At 37.8% G+C, this 24746-nt stretch overlaps 1 protein-coding gene across 7 annotated transcripts in view; it reads left to right on the top strand.

Moving 5' to 3' along the window:
- The first annotated feature begins 3028 nt into the window (after nt 1-3028).
- The window catches only part of LOC135712492 (uncharacterized), a 173699-nt gene continuing 151981 nt past the window's right edge, over nt 3029-24746 (top strand). For 2 of the 7 annotated variants that reach the window (XM_065235439.1, XM_065235433.1), the window contains exons 1-2: nt 3029-3089; nt 16217-16492. The gene's annotated coding sequence lies outside the window, so the exon portion shown is untranslated. The other 5 variants (XM_065235435.1, XM_065235436.1, XM_065235434.1 and 2 more) reach the window with 5 other exon arrangements.

Below are 24746 nucleotides of genomic sequence, written 5' to 3'. Positions count from 1 at the left end.
TTCAGTCAGGGAAATTTCCGTCAGGATAATAAAATTCAATTACCTGAACGGAGGTAGGCTTTCCAGCCCAAACCCCCACAAGGGGGGGGGGGGGGGTTTATTGTATATGCACTACACTTCACGATACCGGTCTACACGGACGCCTGATTACTTCTGCCAATTAGAAGGTTTTTTCTTTTACAACATGGCCACTCGCATGCCTTTTGCCGATCATTCTCCATTTTTAGCTTAATTGTCCTCTCTTTAGTATCGTTCGAGTGTTTTTGCAGCGGTACTAACCCTCTCGCTGCTGTGTGTTGCCTTCTGTCTTTTAAATTAAAATACGTGAATTTTCCAAACAACAACAACTCATACAAACGAAAATCCACGGATTGTAACCAACTGGTTACAAACATTTGGAATATTGAAAACCATGGACATCTGAAAATAAACAAAAATAGAAAAACAAAAACTTTTGGAAAACAAATTGAACTTCTTGTTGTACACGCTTTATAAATAATTTTTGCGCAGACAACTATTTAAATATCTCAGTCATTGTTTCTTGTGCAGAAATCACAAAAAAAAACTTGCCAAACAAAAAGTTCTTGTTTTAAGATTTTTATCAACTTTAAAGTGTCCATAGTTTTCAATATTCTATAAGATTCATTTTTCCATTAGCTATTAAATAAAAAGTTATAAAAATTATACTTAAATGTGAATGATTGCCCATAATAAACAATTATGCAAAGTTTCATGCAACTCGGAGAAGGTTGAGTTTTATCGATTAGTCATGTGGCGCGGAACTGCTCTATTGTAGACATTTTATAGATGCACTGAACTTTCAAAGATTTGCAAATTTGATAAGAAAGTAAAATGTAACATTTTTCATATTGTTTCCTTCTTTCAAACGTGTACAAACTGTTCTTTTGAGTTTGACTGTTTCCGAGATTTATGTCAATTTCATAATTTTTCAATCTTTTATAAGTAGAGCATTCTTTTCTATTTACCTTAGGTTAAGATTTTCTATGGAATTTTCAATACGCAAAGATCCCAACGATGCCAATGGTTCACCGCTTCCTCACCTCAGTATATGTGGGTTCAATCCCAGCCGAGGCCGGTGAGATTTTTCTGAGGATCTGAGATTTTCCGGAAGGGAAGTAAAGCCGTCTTTCTTTTCGAAAGGGAATTAAAGCCGTTAGTCCCGGCACATGTGCTGATGGGTTCGATATCTACCCAGGCGTGGAATCCACCTCCCTGGCCATTCGATTGCCGTGAATGGATGTCAATCGATGTCCGTCAGTGCTAAGCACAAAACAAGTTTTCTATTGCCGTCCACCCACCCCTTTTTCACGGCTGTAGTTTAACCAATTGAGCTGATTTCATGTAGATGATTAGTTTTTTTTTCTTTATTACCGTAGGCTAGTTCACTAATGATATTTTAAAAAAATCAGCTCAACCGGTTAAAAACAGCCGATAAATAGCAATGGGTTGTTGGCACCACCCCCCGTACTCTTCGGGGGAATTGTGGTTAGTTGTTACTACGCTAAGCTAATGCTAAAGTGGTATACAGCTAGAGAGATCTATTTGAAAGCGGGGTTAAAAGAAAACTTGGTTGCTCCAAAATCATGAATGAGGTTAGCTAAACAGATGATTGTTGATGTAAATCGAATATATGTGGGAGAACTATCGATTAGAAATAAATACATCTGCCATTGCATTTGGCATTGTATAACTCAAGCCACATTTATGTTTCACATAAACCATCTGATTGATTACACTTATAATCTGTCTATACCATGTGTAATGTGATGTGATGTAATGTAATGTAATGTGTAATTCCGATAATACTTGATGTAAGCAACCGAGTTGTAGAAATTTAGATATTGATAGCCCCGTAACGTGGGTAGATCAGCTTTTCGTGGTACGTTACGGGATGTAAGATCTACCACCGATTCCTGGTCTTGACTACTTCAAACTAGGGGAGCTGGATTTTTCAGTTATTAAAAGGAACACATCTTAGTCCTTGTTACTTTTAATGCCTTGTTGATAAGTGATAAGTCCTCGGGTTGCCTGGACCGAGGATGATCTTGAAACAAGGAAAAAATGAGTTAGTTAGTCTTAATCTATGTGATTCCTAATCTTCTATTCGTTGTTCCCTAGTTTGAAGTGGTTAAGACTAGGGTTCTGATGCATGGTCACTATGGGTGTCATTCCTTGATTTTGTTGCTAAGGAATCCAATTTGAATGACAAAAGGGCGCGCCTTTGGAGGGTATTCCAACACTCCGAAGGGTATAAATAGCGGGACCTTTCAATTAGAATCGATTCCTTGCGATGAAGGCAAGAATGACAACTTTATCAAATCCGAATATACTACGGGATATACTACAATAGATCAAATTACTGGTCGCAGTAGTTTTATGTCCCGAACAGAGGAAAAAAAAAATGCAATGCCTATGCATTCGAGGTTGGTATTATCTTGCTTTCCACAGTTAATAAAACTTAACGTTCTGCTTTCCAAACGGCCAATCTGAAACGAACTCATGTAACTTAAAGGCGAAAACGTGAAGACTATTTTCAAACTTCTGACACTGACATTTCCTTACTTCGCCGTACGCATGACAACTCCATTATCCTTCAAGGTTGTTCAAGTGGCCGTCTGTTACCATTACAGATGGAGAGAAAATCCAAAACAAAACATTCCAGCAAGCAGCGAGATCTGCCGCACATTTACATACCAACATCATGCAATGGAATTGAGTTTAAATACCTTCACATGTGTATACATACGACCAAACCTCCCCTTTATTTCCCACCCAGATAGCAGGTAGTCACCCACCATCAGTTATCTTTTCGCACTCATACTAACAACGATGTAGGAACTCGGCGACAGCGTTTTCCAGTAACTTCCGGGAACGCGTGCGTATCTGTAACAATAACAAATAGCCGAACGGTACTCAGCATATTCTCGCCTGGTTGCTACGAAGCGATCGAGTGGTTCGGCACGGACCAGCTACCAAGCAGCACTCGTCGGGTGGATTTCCAGTCCCAGTCAAACCGAGACTTTCATTGCGATGAGTTTACATAATCCGTCGGTGTGCGGTTGCGGTTGGTTTGTAATTTTTTCAGCAAAAAACTGAGCAGAGGGCTGTGATTGTGTGGTGCTCTTGAAAAGAAAATGCAGGGTTTTCCGTGACAGAACATTTTTTCGCGAACCTTGACGGAACGACGGTGCTCTGCTCAGGGATTGGCACATAGGTGACTGTCGGAACCGCTGTCAGCTGCTGCTTCCGTGAAACGTTGGGTGTGTGCTTCAGAAATTTTCCGTCGTCGCATGTCACGTCAGGTGAAAGGAATACGACGGTGTTTCGGTGGGGAAGCGGAGAGTCTCTATGAACGCTTCGAAGAGAAAATATTGTTTGGTGAAAAGATGGTTTGCTGAAAGAGGGTGAATAAAGAAAAATCTATGTCCCCACTGTATGGCAAAAAATCAAGTGAATCGCGATGTGTGTAAAAATGGTGTTCGTATTCCATGAGGGAGGAAGATTCCGTGTATTGAAGTGATTTTTCTATGCTTATACCTACTTGAGTCATATAATCAGTAGCCGTGAATGCAGAACGTTGGTGGTGTGTTTGCAGGTGGGATGGAGGAGAGAGAGAGCTATCACCATACATCGCTGGTCTGCCAAGATTGGGGATGGGAGCTATTCCAGTTTGAAGATAATCGCGGGCGCAAGGAAAAATACTTCCATTGGTTTACTAGGGACGTTCGTTCTCCTTCGTCTGTTCGTCTTTGTGGGCTCCCACACGTTCATCTACACAAGGAGTCGTGTCCTTCGGTAAACAAGGGGCATTCAGATGGTTGATGCTGTGTTTTTTTGTCAACTTCATTACATTTACGATTAAGTAATTTTCAATGTTTCGTACAGTTTTAGAAACTGTACGAATTTAAATGTTTATATGATATGATGCGCTTAAAAAATCATCACTTTAGACATGCATTATTTATTTAAAATCAGTTATGGAAGAATAAATCGCTATAGGATACCTTTATTATTTCGAGTTCATGAAAGCAAAATAAAGCTAAATAACCCGGTTTTAAAATAACAGTTTAAGTAATGTGAGCTTGATTGGAATTCAAAATAAATCTAAAATATACTGCTATTTTTTTCAGGAAGGAATCAAGATTCTTAATATTATATTGTGTCTTTCATATGGGAAGGAGATTTACGTTTTTCTCATCACATTGATAGGTCACTGTCCATTTATGAGTATCTGGAATTCAAAGTTGGTCAAAAACATTTAATATTTAACAAAACAATTAACTCAATTTAAAATTAAGCAGCAATATTCCAAATGAAGTTGAACTAAGAACCTGTTTGATATAAATTTGTTGTTAATTAAAATAGCTGGAATTAAAATCTTTATCAATAAGTTGCTGAAAATAACGAAAAAAATCTTCCAATTTGATGATTTATTTTTAATAAATAAATCAAACCTAACGATCTAAATTCTGAATTGAGAGCCTTGGGAGTGGGTTGAGAAACTTTTTTTTTAATTACTGTACATGTTATAGATGAACTTTAATAACGACATTTTAAACCGTAACTAGTTGTCTTTAAACTTATCAGTGTACCAAAGAATTAATTAATTAATTTAGCTTTATTTAGGAGGCTTTCAGCCTTAGGCTGGTTCGCCTCCGCGTACCAAAGAAGAATACTAAGATGAAACAAGCGAAATTAAAATAATGTCCTTTTACACAGTCCAATTCATCCAAAATCCCCGTATACAAGGTGTTTTTATGGTTATGCTGCCTTTTCGGTAGAATTGACGTTTATCCTTATTTTTTACCCAAGCAATCACACCAAAGATCAGTGATTTCCCAATTTTTAATCACTCCATTAACAACTAATTAATTTTTTTTTTATGTTCGCTGTATTGTCATTTTTCCACCAAAGAGAAAGCAGAACATATTTGAAACGATGGGAGATGATCCTCTGGAGAAGTTAATGCTTACTTGGCATGATATAACCGATTACACATATTTTACTTTTGGGTTCGTTAATCCATTAATGCATTATTCGAATAAAAAGCAGACATCACTAGATGAATGTGAAACGTCATTTCAAATAAAAGGACCATTAATAAATAAGGAGACAATTTGAAAGGGACCGGGGTTAAACATAAATTACGTCGCAACGGTAAATGAAAAAAGCACGAGTGACCAGGCTTGTACTGCAGTGCTTAAAGTGATTGATGTTCTTAAAGCAGTTGTTCACGGAATCAATTTTATTACATTTCATAACTGCCTTAGAGTTAAAGGTTATTGCGTGCCCTAGGTCTGCGTTGAATCACATTACGCCCTACTTCATTTGCTTAATTATGCAAGGTCTTTACACCCACAAAGTTTTATTATAATCTGAAAGTGTGCTGTCTGCTCCATAGACGCTTTTGGATGATTGTTTACTCAGTGCAGAATGAAATTGAAAAGTTATGCTATTATTGAAAAAATCACTTGGGGGAAGTGCACCAGTATTGGCCATTGGTTCCTATTTTGGCCACACCTCAGAAAACCGATTAAATTACAATAATCGTGCATTTTGTGGTCGAAATTTTTATGTACACCGATGAATATGATTTGTAACAACTAACTGAACGCAACTGAACATCTCAAAATTATAAACACCGCGAATTATCATCAAAAGGTGGCCAAAATAGGAAAATCACCATAGCCAATACTGGTGCGTTTCCCTTACACAATTTTAATATATTTTTTGCAGTGACGGAATGTATTACAACTTTCTAAAATTCCTTTTATTGTCTTTCGCTGTGCAGGCCAAATCTTTTTTTTTTATATATAGGTTTCTGAAAAACAAAAATAAAAAATGGACCTTTTTAAAAAGATGCCCTGATTTTTTATACCGGAAAACAAATATGCAAAGATGATGTATATTTTTTTTCCTCTGTTCGGGACCTAACACTACTGCGACCAGTAAATTGATCTATTGTAGTATATCCCGTGTCCTTAGTTTAGTGCATGTCGTATTACTCCATCACTATTGAGAAATGATGAAGTATTCGATTTTTTTACAGTTGCCACTCTTGCATTTATCGCAAGGATCCGACTCTAATTGAAAGGTCCCGCTATTTATACCCTTCGGAGTGTTGAAACACCCTCCAAAGGCCGCCCCTTTGTCAGTCAAAATTGAATTCCTTAGCAACAAAATTAAGGTATGACACCGATAATGACCATGCATCAGAACCCTAGTCTTAACCACTTCAAACTAGGGAACAACGAAGAGAAGATTAGGAATCACATAGATGAAGACAACTAACTCATTTTTTTGCCTTGTTTCAAGATCATCCTCGGTAGACAAAGCCGAGTCTTGTCACTATCAACAAGGCATAAAAAGTAACAAGGACTAAGATGTGTTCCTTGAATTACTGAAAAATCCTGTTCCCCTAGTTTGAAGTAGTCAGGACTAGGAATCGGTGGTAGATCTTACATCCCGTAACGTACCACGAAAAGGTGATCTACCCACGTTACGGGGCAAGAAGAAGATGATGTATAAGTCAAAGTCTTTACACCCAATTAGTGTCATTTTGAAATCTGAGAGTGTGCTGCTAACCACTGGTCGAGTTGAAGTGAAATTCGTCTTGGGGATATTGGACAACATCAACTTGTTTTTCTTGGGCTGAGTTTAAAACAGAGCGGGTGATGCTAAAATAAAACAGTAGGAAGAAAAGCACATTCTATTCTAGGGTCGTCTTCCACGGTTCCCTTCATCCAATGAATATCCCTTTTATACAAGGTGTTTTTGTGCTTATGCTGTCCCCTCGGTAAAGTTGATATTGTGCGCTTTTTTTTACAATCACTTAAAAAATCAGAGATGTCCCATTTTTTAATTACTCGATTAATAACTAATCGATTATTTTTTGTCCGCTGCGTTTGTGTGTGTCTTTTTTCCTCCCATGAAAGTGCAGAACATGTTTGAATCGATAGGTGATGATCCTTTGGAGAAGTTAATGCTTCCTTAGCACGATATAACCGATTAAAAATAATTGTATTATGCGGTGCGTTAATTATTTATCGATAGCTATTGATTATTCCAATAAAATCGGACACAACTAGATAAGTCAAGGAAAGGCGAAAATGGATCGAGTGATGTGCGTTGTTCGGGTATCGGAGACACTCTCCCTTTGAACGGCAAGGTGATGGACTTTCGTGTCTGCTATTTAACATCGAGTGGCACGATCTTCAGAAAGTTCATTCAGCCTTTGCTGGCTGGTGAGATGACATTGACATAATCCCCCCTATTCTGCGAGTCACGTGACTCTCTCTCACCGGTGAGGAGACAATAGTCACCTCGTGTGAGGTGACTCTCCATTTGATTTGCATGGAGAGTCACCTCACACGAGGTGACGATTGTCACCTCACCGGTGAGATAGAGTCACGTGACTCGCAGAATAAGGGGGAATGGCACGGAACTTTAAGACGGTATTACGGCAGAAAATCGTGCCTATTTTGGACTCCGGAGGACGCTACCGTCGTATAAAATTAGCCGGCGCACTAAGATGACCACCTACAAGACGCTGACTAGGCCGGTAGTCCTCTACGGCCATGACACCTTGGCTATGCTCGTGGAGGATCAATGCTCCTTTGGTGTTTCGAACGGAAGGTGTTGCGGACCATCTACAGTGATATGTAAATGGAAGACGGAACGTGGAGGAGGCGAATGAACCACGAATTACACCAGCTGCTGGGAGAACCATCCATCGTCCACACTGAGAAAATTGGGCAACTACGGTGCGCTGAGCACGTCGTAAGAATGCGATGATCCATGCAAAAACGGTTCTCGAAAAAGGACCCACGAAGAAGAGACGCGCAGCGGGCAAGTTGGAGCGACCAAGTAGAAGCCCGAGCAAAGTATGAGATCAAATTGAAATCTAAATTTGATGTTGTGATTTCCCTGATAATGATTACACAGGTTGCTGTCGTTTTGGTCGTTTTAACGGTTAAAATATCAAAATTGAGAGCAAAAAAATCTTCCTGAGACATTGAAAACTTTTTCGGCAATCAGTGACAATAATCTGAAAACTCAATTTGATATTTATTTGTTTATTTATTTATGCAATACAAGAATAATAGCACAAGTAATCTGCTAATGATTTTCAGAGTATATGCTACTATTACACTAACTGAAGTAGTTGCTGCATAAGTTTTTGAATCTTGTTAAACTTCTTGCTGTCTTGCATTCAATCGGTAGTTAATTCGATAATCGAATCGAACGATAGCACATCGATTCACTTAAAAAATGTGTCGAGCATCTTGGAATAATTAAAACACTTGACCTAGAAGATTGTGAGTTAATAAAGAAGTTTCGAAGATATATCGGACTTTCGTTTAAAATTTGAAATACACAAAAAAAAAAAAAGTTTGAATACACATTCTAAGTTTCATGTAGTTTACGAAATCGTAGCCGAGTAATAAATTAGAAAAGTTAGAAATGTGATCGTATTGCCGCAGGTCGTATATGTATCTGGAAACGGCATTAAAAACCAAGTTTAATTTCTTCATTTCTAATATCCCCGTACAAAAATAACGGAACGATCAAGGATCTAGCCAGCTGCAGTCTGATATGTTGAGGCGTGGAGTGACGTAACAAAACTAGGGAGTGAAGCGTACAATAAACTTTGCTGCACACAGCATTGACTTGAGCATTCCAGTTGAGGTTGCAATCCATTACAATACCACGATTTTTAATTGTGTCAGAATACATAATGATATCACCACCCACTTTAACTAATGGGATATCTTGAATACCAGTTCGTTTTGATCTAAAAATAATAGTTTGTGTTTTTGCCCTGTTCAAAATAAGTCCATTAGTTTCACACCATTTTAAGATATTTTCTATATCACTTTTTAATAATGAAATAGTTTCAGAAATATTATTCAATTTACCAGAGATGTATAGTTGACAGTCATCTGCATATAAGTGAAATTTACAATTTAATAAAACGTTGGGCATATCATTGATGAACATAGAAAAAAGAAGGGGTCCCAGGATGGATCCCTGAGGAACCACACTCAGAACATGCACGTAATTGGATTGCATGTTATTAAATTCAACATACGGTGATCGGTCAGCCAAATATGATTCAATTAAATTCACTGAGGAATTTCCAATTTTAAAACAACTAGCGAGTTTATTGCAGAGCTTCCGATGATCAATTGAATCAAAAGCTTTGCTGAAATCTAAGAGCGCCATCACGGTTAACATTTTGTTATCAAGAGCATTTCTTAAATCGTCTATCGATCGTGTAATGAACATAGCAGATTATGATTATTATGATATTCGTTTAGTTGTTTGGATAGAATTGATTCAAAAATTTTCGACAGAGCACAAAGTATGCTAATAGGTTGATAATATCAATTTTTCCTGTTGATAACAAAACAAACACTAAATTTGATGTTATGCTAAGGCAATGAAAACAAACCCGCATCAACATATTTTTGAAGAGTAAATGTACAGCAAAATGAAAACAAAATTTGGTATCAAATTTGTCAATTGCGTAAACTTAAATCAAAGTATGATTTCAGTTTGATGTTGATATCAAAACTTGATTTCAATTTGCTGTTATTTTGATGCTGGGCTTTGCTTGAGAGGCTACCTGTCGACCCTTCGCAGACTACGAGGTTGGTAACCAAATTGGACGCTATAGCCACCAAATGAAAGGTGCTATGGTCCTATAGAACGCAATTGAATATGTTTGAAATCGGTTACTGGTTCCGGAGATATGGTTATGGAATTATGACCCGGTTTAGTCCGGTTGTTAGTCTATAGTTGAGCTGAATCGTGTTAATACCATCAAATCACATGAGTATTCAAAACGAAAACCAATGGTGGTCATATTAAGACCCCTCATTACATTTTGTGCAATGGTGGAGCTGACCTTTTTGGTCACTTTCATCCATTCTTTCTTCAACTCCAGCTCGTTCTTAAACACCTTGGACGATTTTCGAACTTTGGCCTTCATTATGGCCCAAAATCTTTCCACCGGACGAATCTCTGGTGAATTTGGGGGGTTGGCGGTTTTTGGTACAAACAAAGTTACTGTCTCTGTACCAATCCAACGTCGATCACGCGTAATGGCATGATGCTAGGTCCGGCCAAAATAATGTCTCCCCCCGTGGAACCGCAGGAAGGGCAACAGACACTTCTGGAGGCACTCGGTGCGGTAAATTTCGCTGTTGATGGTACCCATTGTGATGTACGGTTTACTCAGTTTACCGCATTGGCATATGGCCTGCCAGAGCAAGTATTTTTTGGCGAATTTGTCCACTTTCTTCTTCCTTATGTCTTCCGGAACATCAAACCGTGATTTGGCAACGTAGAACTCCAGCCCCGGTATCTGCTTTGCGTCTGCCTTGATGTAGGTTTCGTCATCCATAACCACACACATCGGTTTCGTTAACCTCTCTCGATACAGCTTCCTTACGCGGAATTTGGCCGCCGTGTTTTGTTGATCACGCCGGTTCGGTGCCTTCCGGACCTTGAATACACGAAGCCCAGCTCATTTCATGGTTTGCTGAACGAACCAGGTGGAACACTTTGCCTTCAGAGCCGCATCACGAATCGAAAGGTTCGGATTACGCTTGAAATAATCCAACACCTTCCGGGCCTTCACAGGGTCAGCTGTCTTCCACTTGCAGCCCGCCGCTCGGTCGTCTGGGACTCCTTAAACGATTTTACCACCAGAGACACAGTTGTATGGGTGATTCCCAGTTGTCTTCCGATCCATCTTAACGTCGCAGTCGGATTTTCCATGACGACGCGCAAAATTCTCCGGCGATTTTCTTCTTGTTTCGATGACATATCAATAACCACTGAACCGATTGTTATGAAATTTTGCACATGTAAACAATTCACTCCAAACTAGTTATACTCAGATTTTCATCAATTTTTACCAACGGATAAAAAAGTTACTCACGGATAAAAATGGTGCATTTTTTTTTCGAGTACAAGCCTTAGCTGCATCTTTACCGACTGATCTAAGAGCTGCTTATATAATACGCCTGATGGTATACGCGGTGCGCTTGGCTTAAATCACAGAACAGGAATGGAACTTCGGATCCAAAAGTGACTCCATATTATTATTGTGAATAGTAGCGCATCTGGCAGTAGAAGGCAAGCTTTGCCTGGAGTTTATATGGACAGTAGAGTGGGTCATCGTTATTTGGAAAAAACGCAAACTTTACCTTACCAATCGAGAACAACCCTTTTTTTGGTTTGGAGTCCCATTTGGAGTCCCAAACAACTGTGCAAAATTTTGAAAAAATTGATTTAATCCGGCTTTCCGCATTGCGTTTAAAATTTAAAATTTGTATGGAAATTAGTATGGGAAACCTACTTTTTTGCATTTTTATCCTTAGAAACCACAATTTTGGATGAAACATGAAACAAAGTATGTAAAAAATATAGTCCAGGAAGTGCCTAACAACTTAGTCAAAGGAAGTACGGTGTATCTAAAAAAAGTTAAAACTGTTCAAATATTTATGGTTTGAATTAAACGCCAAAATCCCTTTTCTGCCAACACTGCCGGTGAACCAATGGGAGTCAGATTCCAAACTGAAATATTTTCGAAGTTTCTTATCTTATCGATTTGGTATCTTCAGATGAATTATTCAAAAACAATCGCTATATCTCATATACGTAGTAGGAGAGAGGAGGGAGGGGGCTTAATAATATACCCCGCCTCCTCACTCATATCAATAGAAGTAAAGTTTAAAACTGAAACAACTTCGGAGTTTCTTATCTTATCGATTTGGTATGTTTAGATGAATTATTCAACAACATTTGCTCAATCTCATAGGGGATATTCATAAACTACGTAGACATTTTTTTTTGGGATTCTTGACCCCCCTCCCCCTGCGTAGACAATTGTCCATACCAAATTTTTAAAATTTGTATGGGCCGTGGATAATTGTCACCCCCCCCTAAACTGTCTACGTAGTTTATGAACAGCTCCTAAGCGTAGTTAGAGAGCGGGGGGCTGGGGGCTTACTATACGCAGTTTTTAAAACAAAAATCATCAGAAACACAGAAGTTATTTCAGTTTGAAGCTTTACTTCCATTTATATGAGTGAGGGGGACGGGGTATAGTTAGGCCCCACTGCGTCTCTAATCTTTTCTATGATATTGAAAAATTGTTTTTGAAACATTCAGTTGAACTTTTTTTTTTATATCTTTATTAAAGAGACTTTCAGCCCTGGGCTGGTTCCGATTCATTTAGAGAATGTAAGCTATTGTTAATGAATGCTTGATATTTAAGCTGCTAATAATCACAATTTTTTTAAAGGCCCAAAAGTAACTGCTGACATCACCAAAAAAACATATTAAGCAATTTGAGTAATTTTCGGTAAAAGTGAGTGTGCTTGTGGAAGGGAAAATCGATGTTGCTGATTTCAGCATGTATTGTCATAATACTGCTTAATGTTATGTATGCTTCTATAACTGGTATTGCATTTTACAGCTAACATTATTTAAAAAAAAAAAACTAAATTTTAAAACAAATAAAAGTAGCAAAACTAAATCAAAATGTAACCAAAACGACTGAAATGACTATTCGACTATGTACCCGAGCAGATCCGACAGTAATTTTTCGTACATTTGTACTTCACTTCATGATTGATCAGTCAACGTTAATTTTGGCAACCAGAATTACCATTTTCTGAGGAATTTTATCTGAAAAACTCGTAAAATTTTGCTTTAAATTCGCTTTACAAAGCAAACGAAGTTATTTAAAATATTGTTGTTTTCAGAAAAGTTGTGTATTATGATGATATTGAAAACTGTAGAACATGTCTAATCAATTAGTTAAGATTTATGATGAAAACATGTCAACAAACTGATTTTAAGTTAGTCTTGACGAAAATTAATTTTTATTTCGCTAGACTTATGATGTTTTGAACAAAGTTTCATGAAATTTATAGTTCTACAACTTTGCTGAAAACATAATCATATTATCTTGCGATTTAAAAAAGTTAGTTTTTCTAAGTATAATACCACCTTAATAAAATTATATATAAATGCAATATAAGCCACCTAAACCGAGTAAAGCGAGAAAAGCATTTTGACCGTCTTTTTTCAGAATGCTCCCACTTTGTGCCGTCAAGGCGAATTACTTTCGTAGAATCTCTTGAATTTGATTGATTTTATTTTTTTAATTTTCATGTTGACTACCTAACAAAACAATATGATATGGAAGTCCTCTACTGTCTTCTAAGTACTGCTTTGGATGTATTGATTACTATGTTCGTGGTATCGGTGTGCCTGTTCACGAGAGATATATATTTCTCGCTCTTCTAATCTAGTACAGAACGACCGTATGCGTTGAAAAGTACGACCAAATGAAGCAAAAAGATTCGCTCATGCCGGTTGTTGTTTACCGATAAAAATGATGTTTGCAGTAAAATAACGATTTATTTTGCTTTTACTAGTGCACATACAACACGCTTCCCCCTCGCTTTCTGTGTCCATGGTTCAGGTTATTGAAATGAGCAAAGAACTGGCAATTGGTTCATTCAGCAGAATGATGGCAAATTGCTTAGGGTAATTATTCTTAACGTTGCTTTTTTTCCTTGATTTGTTTTTCGTCGATCTTGTTTTCCGTGCTGCGTACCAATGCTACCGACATCAGGGAGGCAGCTCCCACAACTGGACCCTACCTATCAATCCATCAACTCACGAACCGGGGACCAACGGCTTTACTTTCCTTGCCGACTGGGATTGAACCCAGGCCCACTGGGGTGAGAGGTAATCACGCTTACCTCTACACCACCGATGCCGCTATTCTTTTCGTTGCTGGTTTGGGTGGATTTTGTTTTTAAGGGATATCAACACAAGGTGGATGAACTATTGGCGATGGGAAAATCGTACTCGCCATAAGCAAAAGTTTTTTAAAGCCTCCCTTAGCTTAGTCGATAAAGGCGCAGCTATAAAGCAAAACCATACTGGAGGTGGCTGGGTTCGATTACCGAATTTATTGGGTTGGAAAATTTTGCGACTTCCCTGGGCATAGAGTATTATTGTACTTGCCACACAATTATACTAATGCAAAAATGGTAGCATGCATCGAAAGCTCTCAATTAATAACTGTGGAAGTGCATTTAGATAGAACACTAAGTTGAGAGCACGCAATAAGCTAATATGCGATAAGCAATAAGTTTGAAAAGCGAAAAAGAAGAGGAGGATAAGCAAAAGTTTTAGTTATTTATTTGTAGTAGTAAAAGGAGATGTGGCTGGAACATGATCCGTAAGTACGTGTCCTGGGAAAAGTAATTACCCAGCGTGAGCCAAATCCCCATTTTATTGCAGATCTCATCACATATTTCAGTATTTCACAAAACTTGATGAGTGGGGGTCATATTGGGTTCTCAACATTGGCCACAACCGGATAAATTTCGGGTGTCCCCAAAAACGTAATCATCCTCTTACCTGTGTAACGTGACGGTAACATTGAGTGCCCAGAACAACATTAATAATCACAGGGTCAAGTTATAAATACCCTGGGGGTAGTAGTACAATCTGAAGCAATTGTAAATTGCATCATTGTAATAATTCAATACGAGGATGGAATGTGTCAGCCGTAGATGGATTAATCGAAACTTTTCAATGCATTATTGTCTGTTTTAATGTCAATATCTTGATTTGTTTTCCTAAATCAATTCCAAGAACATAGCACCTCACTAAATCGATTAAGGCATTATCCATCAGATTATATAAAATATCGATTTATTAAGTTTAAATGATCCATAAATTGCACATCGGTGATCACTGAAATAAAAAATAAAAAAAAAAAACATCTCAGCAATCTCAAACACTCTCATCCATCCAACCGCTTTCTTTCAAAAGCCTTTTATCGATTGGCGAATGGTGATAGCAATCGTCTCTGATTTCCCTTCGTTGGATGCGATCCGGTTACCGGCACTTGAACAGGAATCACCATCTTCAACTTCTAAGCCTTGTTCGCTGTGTCTGTGTTAAAAAGTACCTTTATGAATGACACGGCCGAGTTTGCATGTACGTTATAAAAAAAACCATGAACAAGAGGAGCCTTCAAGGATAAACGATAAGAAGAAAGGAAGAAAAGCCCACGAGCATTCAAGAACCCATATCACAAACAGAAGCTGAAGATGAGTGATTTTTTCACTCTCAACAAATCCAGCGACAACGAGACGACGGCAAGGGAAAAGCAAAGAAGCATCCATTCGGGATTTCCACTTGAACGTAATATTTAAACTGTTTTCCCTTCCTGCATCTTTCACTCTTTTTGTCACATGACCATGCAGGGAAAGGTGTTGGATTTTATCGCAGTTTTTTTTTCATTGTTAGGTGGTAGTTAAATAAATTTTGATTATAATGGGATTAGGTTTGAGCTTATACATTGATTTTAGTGTAAAACCGTCATAACAGTTAAACTAGTAATTTTCAGAGATAGAAACTTCATGATATCTAATTATTTGGTATTGGAGATAATAGTTTAATGATTTTTTTTATAAATTTATGATAACGATCATTACTATACGAAAAATTTAAGTTTGCTACCTACAATGAGGTTTATTATGCGAGTCAAGTAGCGTGGAGTGTTGTTTTAATGGTGATTCACCCATAATAGCTCCCCGGATAGCCGATCAAAAATTTTAACGACAACAGTTTTTGTTTTGAAAATTTGTCACGATTCAGGATTAAATTCTTCATGTACCATTTACATTTTTATCAATTTTTTACCATCGTAAGGTGGCGTAATTTCGCCTGGTTATAAAATGGGTGGGTGGTGCATCCATTTTCAACTACATGCTACGTTCTTCCTTGCCAATATTTGAGCGATTGCATTGTTACAAGCAACAACGCGGTTGCGGCGCTAGAAAAAAGAGAAGGTAACAAGCAAAAGTGAGTACGCGTGAGTGTGGAAAACGGAAGTCCAACACACGGGGTGGAATAAGCGGTAAAAGTGCAGGAAGTGGTGCAAGAGCCGGTTTTGGGTCCCAGCCAGAGTGTGTTTGTGTGTGCGCAAGAGAAGGAAGCGCGAAGCTAAGAAGAAGAAAAAAAATGAAGAAGTCACCGAAGCAGAAAAGTTGCTGGAAATAGGTGTCCCACGTTAGCCTGTGGTGATTGTGATGGTTCTTTTGTGTTTCCGGTCTTTTGTCTAGTTCAGCTATTTTTTTCTTGGTTCTAGCGCAGTATTAGTGTGGGTGGTGGTGAAGTAAAAGATCACGTGAGAGAAATAGAGAAAAAAGTATAAATAGCTCAATTCATCGCATATCAGCTGGTTGAAGGATCGTCAACTATAACCAAGTGGCTTCACTGCAGCAGTTTGTGTCGGTTATAAAGTTTTCAATATTCTCACACCAAGAGGGGCAAGAGCTTATAAGAGGCATACGCAGCAGCTGTGGATGGTGTAAGCAGTCGTCGGGACGGCGCAGCGAACTATGAGAAGCGATTGAACTAGTTGGTGAGTTGGAATGTTTTTATTTTAATTTGAAGTGAATTTCTGCTTAGGTAGGGGTAAGATCGGCATAGTGAAAAGGTGGGGCATAGTGAGCATCCCGTGTATAACTTGGACTTCCGGCCGTTCGGAACAAATTGGTTGGTGGTACGATTAATATCATAATGATATTGAACCTACTACCAGTTGATTTGTTTCATGCAGCTAGAGATCGAGGGCCAAACTGCGGGATGCTCACTATGCCCCACCTGTTCACTATGCCTCTCCTCCTCCTATGTGTAAAAACCATCATTTAAAAAAATTGGCTTGAAGTGATGAAGTAACCTAGTTAGACGGGTTTTGTATTTAGCCTACGGCAACGTAGATGAACTTGAACTTGGAAAATCCTTGGCACATTTTCAGGGATACCAAAATTAAATTAGAGGTTGCAAAGACATTGATCCACTGGTGTAAAATTCTGACGATTTCACTTTGACAAAATTGAGCACCAGAGAGTATATATAAAAAAATATATATATCTACTAATTTTCATATATCTATTTTAAATATTCATGATAACATAAGCCACTGTTACCTGAAGAAAGTGAACTTCTTTGGAGGTGGCTGATTCTCGTATACGGTAGGATACTAGGGAAGGAACCTAATGCCAAAAATTTACATTTTAGATTATTAGTTATGGATATGCACCACAGAGATAAAATTATCTTTCAAATCACTTTCGGCGAAAATGTGCTACATGCAACGATGTGGAATCCACTGACTGGTATTAAATATGCACAAAAGATAATCTCATCTGACATCGTCTGACACGATTACAATTCATTCAACGTCCCACCATTTGTATTGCCCTGATTTCGTTTGATAAAAGCTGTTATTTTCATTTGCTACGTTGCCCATCCTCTATGCAGATGATAGTAACGTAGAAAATTAGACAGTGGAATGGTGCATGGAAACTTACTTAAATTCTAACTCAATACTGGCTCTCTAAGCGTAAAACTGGATCACGTTTCGAATCACAAAACAGGAACAAACAATGAAAAATCGCTTATTTCTAGTTGAGGGGTAATGCAAGCATTTGGATTGAATTACATTTCTTTGTACCGAATTGCTCACTGTGCAACGGGGCAGGTCTACAACAAATGCCATGCAGACGTCCAGTGACTGTCTGATGGTCTCTATTTATTTGACATTCTACTGACACTAGCAGAGCAAAAAGGGCTGTCGCTCCTGTTATTATCATCATGACCACTTTCAGTTCGTATCGTTCAGCCACCAAGTGTGCAGCAGAGTCCACACTGTAACTCATCCTTTCTTGGTCTAGCTATTCGTAGCTAGGGTAGGTGAATGGGTGGTTGGTTCCACGATCGTAATCACATAGTCAACCATAGGTGTATTGTTTCGCATAGTGTGGCATGTAAAAAAGAAAGAAAAAATCGGTTGAGTCCAAGGCACTACAAACAGTCACACGTATAAACACGATACACCCACTGATGCAATCACGTTCGAGTTGTAAAAGGTGATGAAATCAAGCGGGAGCTGGTGGATCGGATTTATATGGCCATTGTAGATTTACTTAATAGGAATAGTGTGAAACGTATTTTCGATTTCCAGAATGGTCGTAAATTTGGAATCACGCACAGTGCTAGGTCGTGCTTGAGTATGACATTAAATCAGAAATCTGTTGGGTTTGAAATATCTCATTAACGGAAATAATTGCTGGTGGTTGTAACCCCTGTTGCCCTCTGACGGGAAGAAATATTGTTAATCAGGTTTCCCTAAATCGACACCGTAGTTTGATTTTTCAACCTGTGATGTACGAAGTTTATTAGATTAATCGATAAATGAGCCTTTTAGTAGAATAATTTTTAATTGATACATTTTTAATCGAAGTAATCTATTATTTGACATCGATTAATCGGTAGGATTATTGAAAATCTAATCGTTGAAAATTGCACTCATAAGAACTCACTTCAATGCACAGCAATGGTCAGAAAAGTGCGAATCACCGCCGGATATAGTTCAAGATTTATAATTTACTATTACGGAGTAGCAAAAAATAAGAATTTGAATAACGGCAGCAGAAACTCTTCATCTACACTGGAAGAATGTTAAACACCATTTTTGTACATACACACTTAGAAAAATTTATGTTAATTTAGATGCTCTGAGACTGAGCTTAAATTTTGACATAAAATTATGTCATAATAGACGCGAAATTCAGCGAACTTTTCAGTCTCGAAGCACTTAATTTTACATTACATATTTGTTTACGTCTCATCCTTTATGTCAAAGATGGATTCCGTCACGTGTAAAATTAGGTATTTCTAAGTGTGTGGTATTGTAACTAATCTTACACATATGTGCATCATTTTGATTTGGGATAAGTGTTTGAACTATGGCTGGGGATTTCCAATGTTGCGTGCTTTTATTGTGACATATCCATACGTTATTTTATGGGACGACATAGTGGAAACGTGTGAGCGTAGTTGGAGCATATACCCTATATAATTTAAAAAATTAGCTAGGAAACTAACTTAAAAGTGAAGCATTTTAGTCACTTGAAGGTGTCACCTGGGACGAACTAATATATAATAAATATAGGTCAAAGTCAAAAACAACTTGATACACGTTAAGTTTTAGATTACATACACAAGTGCAGGTACTTAATAAAGCATGTGTTATAATTGATTAGGTAGATTAGATATTTCAATTATTTATTAAATTAGACTAATGAGATATCATAATCATCAAACGAACTTAAATAAGAAAATTTAGACAGCCTTATAACATTAAGTAGATTAACAAAAGAGTTAAAGTTTGCTTAGGGAGGCAACTAGTCTTTAAAGCAACTGGCAACTAGCATTTTCATATATTGTCTGTTTATTTTGATGGTTGCTTTAATACATCAATTTGGTATATATGTGAAAGGATGAATCAGTGGGAGATAAATTTTCGGTTTTCTTACGTTTTGTAGCACAAATTTAGTACTATGTGTCATTTCCTCAAAACCCCACAATAACCGACCTCTCCAATCCCTTCCCATGGCGTTCAAGTGGTCCGCATAGACTATTCAGCCATCACCCTTCCTTAATCCTCGGCTTTGGATTGACTTGCGCTCCCATTGCCCCACCAAACGCTGCAAAATGAAAATGAAAATGAAAATCTACACTGGAAGAAGTTTTCACGTGATTGTTGTTGAATTTTTCGATAAAAAAAAATAAAATTAATTGATATTATGATTAACTTAAATGAATAGAATTTGGTTTTAAATTATGCTTGTTATTAAAATACAAATTTTCCATCAAATTATTTTCGAGAACTTGTAACCTTTAGCAAACTTTTGAAGCATATTTTGTAAGATCCCAATTAGGACTTTCAGGCACATTATCGAAAAGTGCAGCGACAAGAGATGACATGAGTTGTTTTTGATAAGACAATGTTATGAAAACTACCCTTATACTATATGTGGCCTATAGCGGACACTATTGAGTTTAAATTGATTACTCCTGCAGTTTCAGAATGATATATATGTGTGCTTTAAAATGGTAATATAATAATCATATATCATATTGAACGACAAACATCATGACAATAAATTACAAAAATCACATTTATAAACATTAGTGTGGGTCACCGTTGCATAGAAAACCGTAAACTCGCCAAGAACAACCCTTTTTGGGTTCCTTTTTGTGTCCCAAACAACTGTGCAACATTTGGGGACGATTGGTTGTAACCCGAATTACCGCATTGCGTTTGAAATTTGTATGGAAATTAGTAGGAGAAAACCTTATTTTTTTGCATTTTCATTCTTAGGTACTACAATTTTACATGAATCAGGCATCTAATATTGTAATAGATAGTTCAAGAAGTGCCGATCAACTTTGTCGAAGGATATACCGTACAAGAATGCTTCTAAAAAAAGTTATAGCTGTTCCAGTGTTGGCAAAATCAGAAATCAATTGATATTTTTCCGCTCTCATGCGCTCGCAATATCACGCGTGATATTGGAACAAAATATCATGCTTGATATAGATTTTACAAGCTCCTTTGATATTACGAGACTATTCACAACGTGCAAACATCAAGCGGAGAGCTGACTCGACACAAACATGATTCTATTGCACATCGTTTTCTTAGAAAGAGAAAGCATAGTTTGCTATCTCTTTTTAATCTTCACCGATGGCAGACGCGAAGGGACTGCTGCAAGCTAGGCTGCAAGCCGTTATGGAAGTTTCGGTTGCATTCGGGTGTAAAGCAAAAATCATTACTCACCACAGTTTGGTGAGATTTGCAGTTGGTGAGTTTTGTTAGCTTGATATTCCGAGCTGCGATATCACAGCTTGCAAAATCAACAGCAGTAGTTTGCTTGTTGATTTTTGTCTACTAAAATCAAGCGTGATCCTGGGCGTTTGTGAGATTTGATTTTTTGATATTTTCCCAACACTGAGCTGTTCAAAGATCGATGTTTCGAATTAATTGCCAAAAATCACTTTTCCAACTGGAATAATTTTGGAGTTAATTATCTTATCTTATGAGATTGAGCAAATGTTTTTGAATTACCCATCCGAACAACTCTAAACATGGGAAATTCTGAGGTTATTTCAGTCTTCATATTCATTTTTTTTATATTAGTGAAGGGGCAGAAGGAATACAGTAAACCCACCCCATATCCAACTATGCCTATTAAATGTAGCAAATGATTTTGAATACATCTGAACATACTAACTTAAAAAGATGAAAAACACCGAAGTTATTTCAGTTTGAAGCTTTACTTCCATTTATATTAGTGAGGAGGGCGGGGGTATAGTAAGGTCCCCCTTCTCTCCAACTTGGCCTATGAGATTGAGATTTTTTTTTGAATAATTCATCTGAACATACCAAAAGATAATCAACTCCGAAATTATTTCAGTTTGGAATCTGACTTACATGGGAACACTGACAATGTTGGCAGGAAATGTGATTTTTGGTATTTAATTCGAAACATCGATCTTTGAATAGCTATAACTTTTTTTAGAAGCATTCTAGCACCATATTTCTTTAGAAAAAGTTGTTAGGCACTTCCTGAACTATACTTTACATTATTAGATGCTTAGTTCAAGCAAAATTGTGGTCCCTAGGAATGAACATGCTAAAAAGTGGCTTTTCCCATACTAGTTTCCATACCAATTTCAAACGCAATGCGGAAAGCCGGGTTACAACCAATTCCGGAGAACTTTGAGATTAGGGCGTAATTGCTTTTGTAAACAAACACGTCAATCGCCAATTTCTCGCCAATTAAAGCTCAATCTAAAAAATTAACGGCACAAACAGGTAGAGAAATGATTCCTTTATCATTTAGTATGGTTTGTTCGCGATAATAAGTTTCAATTTACGATTAATCGGCGATAGACGTGTTTGTTTACAAAAGCAATTACGTCCAAATCTCAAAGTTCTCCGGAATTGTCCCCAAATGTTGCACAGTTATATGGGCCCCAAATGGAAGCAGAACAACATCGTTCTGAAAAAAATATCATGATGACCCACCCTAATAAACATATTAAAATAGAATATTGTATTTTGGCAATTTTGACCACCTTTTTACATGAAGCCCTTCTTATGTGCAATACACAGAATGAGTTTTTTAGATTGACAAGTTTTTCGTGTAGATGGTTGTCATTGGTGGTGAAGATTTTCCAAATTTTAGATTTATTGTTCGACCTGTTAACTAATCTCCTATCAGACACCTGCCTGATGGAGAATCCCAGAAGCGATACATATCTTATTGGACTGTTACTCACCGTTTACTTATTGGTCAACAACCACAAATACAAGGGTAAACAACCGATCTCATCTCACAAGACTCCAGTGCATTCTCCATCATACGAAGGGCAATACCTTCACCGGCATAAAGATTGTACTCGAAAAAAAGAAAATCAATACTTTCTTTTGCGTGTAACTTTTTATTGCATAGGTTTAAATTGATGACATTTAGAGTAAAACTAGTTTAGAGTGTAATGTTTACATGTACAAAATCTCGTCACAATCTGTCAAGTGGTTATCGAGATGGGTTCCAAGCAAGAAGTGCTTCGACAAAAAATTATGGGAGCGGTCATGGAAAATCCAGGCCAGTCCCACAGGTGGATCGCGAAACAGTTTGGAATCGACAATTCGACCGTGTTCCATGTGGTAAAATCATTCAAGAAGACTCAGACGATCCAGTGGTGAGCTGGCAGAGGAAGAAAAGCGAAGACGACCGACCCCGTGAACGCAAGGAAGGTGAGGGATTACTTCAAGCGCAATCCGAACCTTTCGATTCGGGACGGGGCCAAGAAGGTCAATTCTTACGTCTGGTTCGCCCAACAGACAATGCAGCCAGCCAGAATTCATGTCTCCTAGGTAAGGAAGGCACCTAACCAAACCGATAAACAGAATACGGTGGGTAAATCCCGCGCCAGGAAACTATACCGCGAGTGGTTGGTGCAGCTGAAATGCATCGTAATGGACGACGAGACGTACATTAAAGCGGAGACCAAGTAGATCCCCGGCCAGGAGATTTTTGTCGGCAAGTCCTGCCTGGATGTTCCGGAGAAGTTCCGGAAGAAGAAGGTCAACGGCCAAATTTATAAAATATGAATGCCTCCAGCAGCGCCTACTGCCCTTCCTCCGGTCCCACGAAGGTGACACTCTGTTTTGGCCGGATCTGGCATCGTGCCATTACTCGAAACCGGTGATGGAGTGGTACAAAGCCAACGATGTTTTTTTTTTTTCATTATAGTCACTTTAACACTCTTGGGTCATTCGTGACTTGTCCGGGGGTGAGATTTGAACTCGTGACTCTGGCGTGAGAGGTATGGATGCTAACCACTACGCCGGAGTCGCCCCCGATGTTGATAAATGATAAACGATGTTGTTTTTGTGCCAAATGAGGCAAATCCGCCAAACTCGCCAGAACTTCACCCAAAAGAGAAATTCTGGGCAATTATGAAGAACAAGCTTCAGACAACAGGGAAGGTCTTCAAAAACGACAAGGATTTGAGGTAAGAGTGCTTGAAAGTGTGTAAGAAAGGTGGCGCAAGTGTTGCATAGGACTTGATGGGTAGCGTTAAGTCTAAGGTACGGGCCTTTAGCCTAGGAGTGGGGGTTGAATAAGCCAAATTTGCAAACACATTGCTAATATGTGTTTATTTAGAGTTTCAAAAATATCCGAATGAAAATTTTTTGGTGATCATTTTTGTCTGTTGCATTTTTTTAGAGTACAGTCTTTAAAATCGTATTTAATTTGTCGTATCTTATGTATAGTTTTAAGAAGGAATAAATGTTTAGTGTACGTAGCAGGAATACTACCGCAATAATAGGTGTAAAGGAGTCAAAATCAGTTTTCCGTCATTTTGGCTGAATGATTTAAAATATTCAAATCTACTTTACTTTAGGAGAGTAACCGATGAAAATATTGTTTTCTGGTTTTCCACCACAATTCCGGCATATGCCTCATAGCGAAACTATAGGAACTACAATATTACTGGAAAACCTATTATACACCAGTCGAATATTTTGGTTCTCAATTTCATGCATGCATGAGTCACCGGTATCGATAAATACGGTTACACCAATTATCTAATCTGTATCTAAATTATTGTAGGATCAGTATGCCACAATTTATTAGCATTTCTATGCGCTACCCCCCACGCCATATACGTATCGATTTCCAACAAATGAGTCTAAGCCATCTGTTTTAACGACAAAAAAAAAAAACGATCAACCGAAAAGTTTGAACCCCAACTCACCGGGAAGTAATTACGAGTTCTAATTAAATATTCAAATAATAAGTGAACTAATAAACCTAGCATACGTGACTTATTGCAAAGCAAAGAGAAGGATGTAGATATCAATTTAACCCTTGTTAGTCTATTGATATTGCAGTAGAAAAAGGTGGTGTAATTCCTTAATGATTATTATTGACTGATGTTCCCAGTATGGTTCAGATACATTGATTTATGTACTTCCCGCATCGTATTTTTAGAAAGATTGTCAACACCTTTGCCTGGACTAGTGTTTATTTTTTATGCACGCATTAAGAATCTACTATCTAATCAAACATTTACAAATCCATTTCCTGTCTTCTGCTACTCACCCAAACGACGATGACCTAAATGTGCAAAAATACAAACGATGGGAAATGAAAAACGAGTGCCATCAAGAGGTTAATTAAAATTCCATCACCTCAAGTATCAGCTTCTTTGCGTCCTATTTGCTACGTGCCAACTGTATGTGCATGTCCCAT

Source organism: Ochlerotatus camptorhynchus, unplaced genomic scaffold (genome assembly GCF_037179485.1).
Source record: "Ochlerotatus camptorhynchus isolate MF236.1 unplaced genomic scaffold, CSIRO-AGI_Acam_v1.1 ptg000485l, whole genome shotgun sequence".
NCBI lineage: Eukaryota > Metazoa > Arthropoda > Insecta > Diptera > Culicidae > Ochlerotatus > Ochlerotatus camptorhynchus.
The sequence above is the reverse complement of the archived record's forward strand: the minus strand, read 5'-3'. Positions and strand labels throughout refer to the sequence as shown.